Source organism: Rutidosis leptorrhynchoides, chromosome 1 (assembly GCF_046630445.1).
Source record: "Rutidosis leptorrhynchoides isolate AG116_Rl617_1_P2 chromosome 1, CSIRO_AGI_Rlap_v1, whole genome shotgun sequence".
NCBI classification, from domain to species: domain Eukaryota; kingdom Viridiplantae; phylum Streptophyta; class Magnoliopsida; order Asterales; family Asteraceae; genus Rutidosis; species Rutidosis leptorrhynchoides.
The window spans coordinates 1,455,590-1,464,160 of NC_092333.1; positions in this window are offsets into that span (position 1 = coordinate 1,455,590).

An 8,571-nucleotide genomic window follows, 5' to 3' on the forward strand; every position below is an offset into this window, starting at 1 on the left:
CTCGTTGAACACGTAAATTATCTCCCAATGAGATTTACCACCTTACCACCTCGGTGATAATTTAAATCCAAAAACCGTAAGTATAATTTATTCCAAATCATACTTTTACCACAATCGACCAATGTAGGTCTCAACACTAGCTTCGAATCCCTACGAGCATCGTCCAAATATCACTGCAATAGAACACCTTCGTGTAAGAGTACAAACTCCCCCACTTAGGACTCCGCTTCGTAACCACATCATCGAATAATAGCATCCCGTGGAATGACCACTAACCTAACAACTAATACGCACGTTACCATAATCTTGCTCCAACCTTGAGCATACGAAGGAATTTAACCTATCCTTAAACTCTTTGAACGAAGAGTCTACCACAATTTACACAAACGTTACACTTGCAATAATCCAATTGCTATAGTTTGTCAAATTTCCACCTAGTCACTCATGTACCTAAGGGTTTCTATCCAGTACCCTAAGTATAATGTAGCCGCAACACCATCGGAGTCGAATACCACGCTAGTAGGTATGAAAGAGGCACCTAACGTTGCGTCCCGTAGACTCCATTTCCAACATACATCGAGACCCAAAACACTCGATCTCAAGGGTTCTATCCACCCGTCGAACCTCATGGTTCAACAACTTCAACACGAAAGCAAAACGCTCTAATAATCGAACACTAATGCACATACCTATGGCTTGGTAGAAACATTTCCTAACACTAAAGAATGCTTGGTTGCACCAAGTCTTACGCCCTTCGCCCGACAACCAAACGTCATCATAGGGTGTTTCCATTAGGAATGCCACCCATACTAATACTACGTATTACCGCCATGCATTCGTCCCCAGGGCGCATTTCCACGAGTCAACGACTCAAAAGCTACCCCGGTGCACTATCATCAAAATCGCTAACAAACCGAATCTTCACCGAGTTCACTAATCCCGCACCCTTATGGGTACCTTTGAAACATACACTCACTTGAGACTAATTAGACCACGAAACAAAGTTTAAGTCTCTAATACATACATGAATCCATCGGCACACAATAAACAATAATAAGGCATATTTGTACCAAAGACGAAAATACCTGAAACATCATCGTTGGACTTCTGTGCTTCACTATCCATCGAATACTCGCGCTCTAACCTCTTAACTCGATCGGCGAACGATTCGGAACACTCCGACCTTTTGTGTCCCTCCTTCCGGCAATTAAAGCACATGATCGTACTTGAAAGCATATTTGCACAATCGCGTGTCATATAACCTCGTTGTAGATGATCATAACCCGTAGGCGCGAAATCCCCCAACTTACAATCTCTTTTAGCAATCAATTTAGGACACTTTGGCTTTTGGTGCCCTTCCTTCCAACAGTAAAAACATAACTTCTTGCCCGACGGGCACTCGCGAGCCTTATGTCCCCTTTGCCCACATTTGTAACACTTCAACCCACAGGGGCCCGACGCTCCCTTCTTCATGCTACTAGCCGCCTCAATTACACCTCTACTTTGATTATTAAACAACTCGGGAAACTCCGACTTTCGGTGTCCCTTTCTTCGACACTTGAAGCATATGTCGTCTTTAGGAGGCGCAAGCGTGCAATCACGCGACAGGTGACCCTTTTCAGCACAATTATAACACGTAGGTACATGACCTCCCTTACTCCTCTTCTTCACGTTTCCGACGCCTTCAGGCGCACTTCTTGTCCTCTTACCAGTAGCACTTGGCTCCAATCTTGCAAGTACATCCTCATTACTACTACCTCGAGGTTTAGAAAACCTCTTCTCAAACTCTTCCCTTACAACCTTAGTCACTTGGTCTCGGACCATTTCGGTTACTCGTCCTTCGATTGACTCTTTGACTACTTGACGAACTCCGTTGGCGAAACCCAAGACGCATTGCTCAATCGCGGCGTCAACCATTACCGCTAACTCGCCCTTCCTTTCATGAGTAGGCCCTTCCTTTCATGAGTAGGCCCTTCCGTTCCGTATTCATCTTCCGTCTTCATTCTTAAGAAATGAAATAGATTAACCAATGGAACGAAAAGATATAACACGTATGTATATATATATATATATATATATATATATATATATATATATATATATATATATATATATATATATATATATATATACATATACCACACTACCCCATCTTGCTCAACAATCGTTGTACATTGCTTGTTTGACATGATTTGCACCCGTAACAACGGTAGCTAGTCGTTGTTACGCGAGCACGTCGCGTTAACTCGCTAGTACAATGTCTATCTCGCTTGATGATTGCTAAACACAACACAAACAATTAGTACATGATTAGTTCACATAAACCTATGCACTAACCAATCCCGTTTCGACTCAAAGTCCTACAAGTCCCGCATAACGCGCACACAAAAAGTCTAAGTCTAGGCGCCTATCTCAAGTCACCTAAATCCCTTAGACCATGCTCTGATACCACTTGTAACAACCCAAACCAACCCGCGAACAAACCACGTGAAAATACAAAATAAAAAAAAAAATTGCTGCACAGTGAACTGGCGCGGCGCGCCAGGATGGCCGCGCGGCGCGCCATTCGGGTCTGTCCGGAAAGTCTCAAAATGCGAAAAAGATTGACTAGTTCCCGACACTTTTAGACGAAACGCTTTTTACCATACCTCCAAATATGTAAAACTAACCTATTTCAAATATAAAATCAATGTTTTACAAGCGGGGCCCACATCGGCCGTTTTACGAGTTTAATACAATTTACGAGTTTCGACCACCAAAAAGTTTAAGTTCCAAACTACACAATGAGCATGGCGTTTGGGATTAAACTACCCAACTATCAGTCAAACTCTAAGAGCTACTAAAGCCAAAAGCGTCCCCTAGCATCAAGCGGGATCTCTAGTCCAAAACGATGCCCTTACCCTTGTCCAAAACCGAACCTATAAAAATAGTAAACAACGAGAGGGTAAGCAAAGCTTAGTGAATGCAATAATTATACGAATATATATATAATTATACCTACTTGCATACACTTACACACCAAAACGCAAACACGCTAGCATACACATTTAGCTTATCGTCACAATAACAAGCTATAAATCTCTAATACCACAAGCTAGCATAACAACCGCATATGAATATAACTCGAATAATATAATACGCTTACAACACAAATAACTATGGTTAACCAATAGTACAAGGGAACGGCGCTCGCGAAAACGCCATCGGTGTTCATAACATCCGTTAGGGCACTTAACACCTCGCACCACTAACCCCTAGGGTGGCACCTTAACACCTCGGCACATCACCCTGAGTGGCATCTTAACACCTCGATGCATCACTCATTATTTTTACGGAGTGGTGTCTTAACACCTCGACACTACACTCCTAGGTGGCATCTTAACACCTCGATGCTACACCCGAGTGGCATCTTAACACCTCGATGCTACACTCTTCACGTGAAACGTGGTGTCTTAACACCTCGACACTACACATTTCACGCTACAACAAATAGATACATTATATACCTACACATATAATTATTCCACTCACCTTGTCGCCTTGAAGAATGCTACCGAATAATCTGCAACTCGTCAATGGAAAGTACCTATTCCATTATCACAAATTCAACAACACACTTAGATTGGATTTACAAACCAACCCAATTTGACACTTAGTGCAAATTTGACCCAAATGCACTTCCAAGTACAAACCGCGCCCAAAATTAATCAATAATCACTAACACAAGTGAGAATGGTCTTAATACGCCAATTAAACCCAATCATAGGTGTTAAACACCTATCTTTCCCATAAAGACACTTAAACCCTAATTTGACCCATAAGAAGTCAATAACACGCCATTAGCAAGTTTTGACACCAAAACATATTTAACTCGGTTTTATACTTCAACTTAATCCATTTTAAGTTTATAAACCTTACTAAATCGACAATTGGGTCATAACAGTCACCAAACCCTAATTTTGACCCATAGTCAAAATTAGTCAACCAAATAACCCTAAATGGGTTCCAATACTTCCATAATCACTAAACCTAGTGACTAAATCCAAATTCAAGTTCTAAACATAACCAATTTGTTCACCAACCCAAAATCCACCAACACTAACAATAAACCCGATTACTAGCATCACTAAACCCACTTCATGAGTCTAAATGGGTTTATCAACAAATCAAGTTCAAACCCTAACTTTGAATAGCAAAATCAACAATGAAATTCGGAGTTAGAACTTACCAATACCGCCAAAATGATGCCATTGACGAGTAGAACAACTTTAATGCTTGAGGTTTGACCCGAAACAACCTCCTTCTTCTCCAAATGGAGTTCTCTCTCACTAGAACTCAATCTCTCTCTAGGGTTTGAGGATGGGAGTGTTTGTGTGGGGTGAGAAATGAGCTCCAATGGAGTTCTAGGTCAGTCTTGATGACCCCAAACCGACCCTAATTGAAAAGACCAAAGTACCCCTCATTTAAACCTTTTAAAAAGGCTGAAAATTGCCTCTGCAGCAATCGGCGCACCGTGCCAGAAGGCGGAGCGCCGCTCCAAATAACTGGAAATTGTGGTCGAGCCCAAAACAGGTTTCAGCAACTTGTTTTGGCCATAACTTTTTGACCGTAACTCCGTTTTCGATGAATCAAATATTGTTGGAAACGTAATAAGATATTCTATCCAATGGTAAGGCTTTGAAACATCAACTCAAACTTTATTTGGGGTTGAAAAGATACGTACACACCTTGTCACTTCGAACAACGTCCAGTTTCCTTCGACGTTCGAACAAGCAACACGTACACTTCATACACGCATCGTACATCATAAATACATTATGTACAATAAATATTTGGGTCTTACACATACCACTATATTTTATGATATTAAGTGAACTTTATAAATTTTACTATTTAAGATATATAAAAGTATATTTATATCATATATAAATTTTTTATTAATAAATGACTTGTATTATTTACTCTAATAAAATCTGATAAATATATGTAAATATATAAAACGACTACATTTAAGTTATATAATAAACATATATAGATTTTGGAAGTCATTTTTGTATTAGATGACTTTTGTTAACTTTTGCATGACGAATCTCGAGCATTAGGATTGTGATACACTATGACCTGACCTAAATTGTTAGACAGATATTGGCCAATATATGAATATATATATACTTAATATAGGTTCGTAAATTCGAGGCCAACCTTGCACTTGTTCAATGACATCATATGTATTTTTACTACGAAATACAGTATAGTGAGTTTCATTACTCCCTTTTTAAATGCTTTTACAATATAAATTTTTGGGACTGAGAATACATGCGCGTTTATAAGTGTTTGATGAAATACACATAAGTAATCGAAACTACATTCTATGGTTGAATGATCGAAATCGAATATGCCCCTTTTAGTCTGGTAATCTAAGAATTAGGGAACTGGCCCCTAATTGACGCGAATCCTAAAGATAGATCTATCGGGCCCAACGAGCCCCATCCAAAGTACCAGATGCTTTAGTACTTTGAATTTATCATGTTCGAAGGATGTCCCGGAATGATGGGGATATTCTATATGCATCTTGTTAAGGTCGATTACTAGGTGATGAATGATTTTTATCTCTATGTATGAGATGTATATTTATGAGAAATGTAAATGAAAAGCTTGTGGTCTATAAAAATGATGGAAATGAATATTGATGATAGATTAATGAACTCACCAACCTTTTAGTTGACACTTTTAAGCATGTTTATTCTCAGGTTTGAAAGAAATCTTCCGCTGTGCATTTGCTCATTTTAGAGATATTATTTGGAGTCATTCATGGCATATTTCAAAAGACGTTGCATTCAAGTCATTGAGTTCAATAAAGATTATTACTAAGTAAATGACAGATTAGGTCATTTATAGTTTGGATGTTATGGAATGGTATGCATGCCTGTCGACTTTCAATGTAATGAAAGTTTGTCTTTTAAAAATGAATGCAATGTTTGTAAATTTATCATATAGAGGTCAAATACCTCGCAATATAACCATATGTTATTGTATTCGTCCTTATGGATTATGACGGGTCTTTACAAAACAACCCTCACATGAATTTAGAGACAATGGCCTGTTGCTAGACGGTACCCATTGTTTGTATAGTTACTTGGTATTGTGTCATTCATAAGTGGTAGTCTGTAAGATTAATGTGCAAGGTACCACATATAACTATATGGCTAAATTCATTTGAGCCTTCGGGGTCACACATATATACACCCGATTGTCATCTCTTGGTTGATCATGCACCCGATTGTCTCGTATTTCTCGTGTAATTGTTTCCCGGCCTTGTCCTCTATATGTAACACGTGTGATCTTGTTCTGATCTTGTTCGATGGTTCAACAAGCATTTCTTCCTCAATGGAACTGATAGCAAAACCATTGTCTTTGGTATAATGATGCCCATTAACCTCAAATGGTGGGTGAAACAATACCTCTTTTTAGTGTATCAAATAAACGAGAGTTATTTGAAACATTTATATCATCATTCGAAGCCGGCCATCCTAAAAAAAATGTCGTATCTACATGTCAGCTACTTCAAGCATAAACGTAGGTTTTCTTGTGATCACCCTTATGTATTGACCTTTTAAAGCATTGTGACAATTTTTCAATCCCAATGCATAAAGTCAATGCTCCCGTGCATCCCCTACACCCATGTTTTTTGTTCATGTGCATTAAATAAACGTATAATATCTTGTGCATTGGATTTTCTCATATACTCAGGACGATATACCTCAATAATGCACTTACAGAAATTGTCTAAACTGTTTATCGACGATTTTTCGCTCATATGTAAGTATTTGTTAAACATATCCGCAACAGTGCTATACGCCAACTAGTGTAAGGAAAATGTAGACTTTTGTAGTGTGCTCAAAGCCTGACGACTGACCACATCCAAAGTTTCTTTAAAAAATTAAAGTGAACGAGAATTGATTATTCAAGAGTATTGAGATAAACTTGCATCGAGCCAATTGGCAGTCATACAAAAACGTTTTCGAAAAACATTTGGCGGATATTTAGCCGTCTTCGAAAAATAATCATCCCATAAACATTTATTTGCAACTTCACGTTCCCTTGGAATGCAGAGTCGCGTACGAGAGACTCGTAGTTGAGAAGATTTGTCAATGTAATTTTGAATGAAATCGACTATTATTTTGTCGTCGAGTTCATTTGCAAAATCGCATGACTCCATTTATATACTGTAATTTTTATGAAGAATTTGTAATGTGTATTAAACGTGTGAAAATAGCGTATTTATGGGGGGTAAAAACTAAGATTTCAAAAATAAAAATAAAAACTGAGATACATCTCTTGCTAAACGGACATACTGCAACCACCAAACAAAACACTCCACGTGTAATCCTACGCTGCTCACTCCTTGTGCATCATTCGTTTTGAGGCCGCGTGATAGGCGTTACCGGCGTCAAATCTGACCAACCTGGAATCTAACGGCTAACGCTCTTTTGATGTTGGCTGTTGTACGATCTTACTAATAAGTATAAGTGCGTTAACACTTATTGAAGTATATACGAAGGCAGGTGATATTCACATACTGGTTTTTTTATCCGTATACACTTAAATTACTATTATATCTTTATTTCCTTATAACACAAAAAGAAGACCAAGATTTGGTGTTCGACAACCCAAAAACGACACCCATCTCCAAAAATACTATTTTCCCTCCTCAACTTACCTCACTTCTCAATTTATTCAGGGTTCAAATCCGTAAATTTATTAAACTATTTTAAAATATAAACTAACACTACCAAAACTTTTGTCGATCCGTATCTTCCACCTCGACGCGGGTTAAATTATTCCGTTGTCACCGTACAACCAGAAATAATTTTACGAACATAACGCAACTTGATTGAAGCTACCCGTCCTAATCCATAAGGATGAATACAATAACATATGATTACATCGCGAGGCATTTGACCTCTATATGATACATTTTACAAACATTGCATTCGTTTTTAAAAGACAAACTTTCATTTCGTCGAAAGTTGACAGGCATGCATATCCTTTCATAATATATCCAAACTATAAATGACTTAATATTAATCTTGATGAATTCAACAACTCGAATGCAACGTCTTTTGAAATATGCCATGAACGACTCCAGGTAATATCTTTAAAATGAGCAAATGCACAGCGAAAGCTTTTTTTTAATACCTGAGAATAAACATGCTTTCAAGTGTCAATCAAAAGGTTTGTGAGTTCATTAGTTTATCATAAACAATCATTTCCATAATTTTAATAGACCACAAGATTTCATTTATTCAATAATCATACACTCGCAAGTGTTTAAAAATTCATTCATATGGATTGAACACCTGGTAACCGACATTAACAAAATGCATCTAGAATATCCTCAAACATGTAAACATCGAAGTACTAAAGCAGTTCAAATTCTATGACTGGGGCGTGTCAAAGCACATAGATCTATCTTTAGGATTCGCGTCAATTGGTGGCAATTATAATAAACACCAATTCTTAGGCTACCAAGTTCAACAAGGGCAATATCTGGTATAACAATTCAACCAT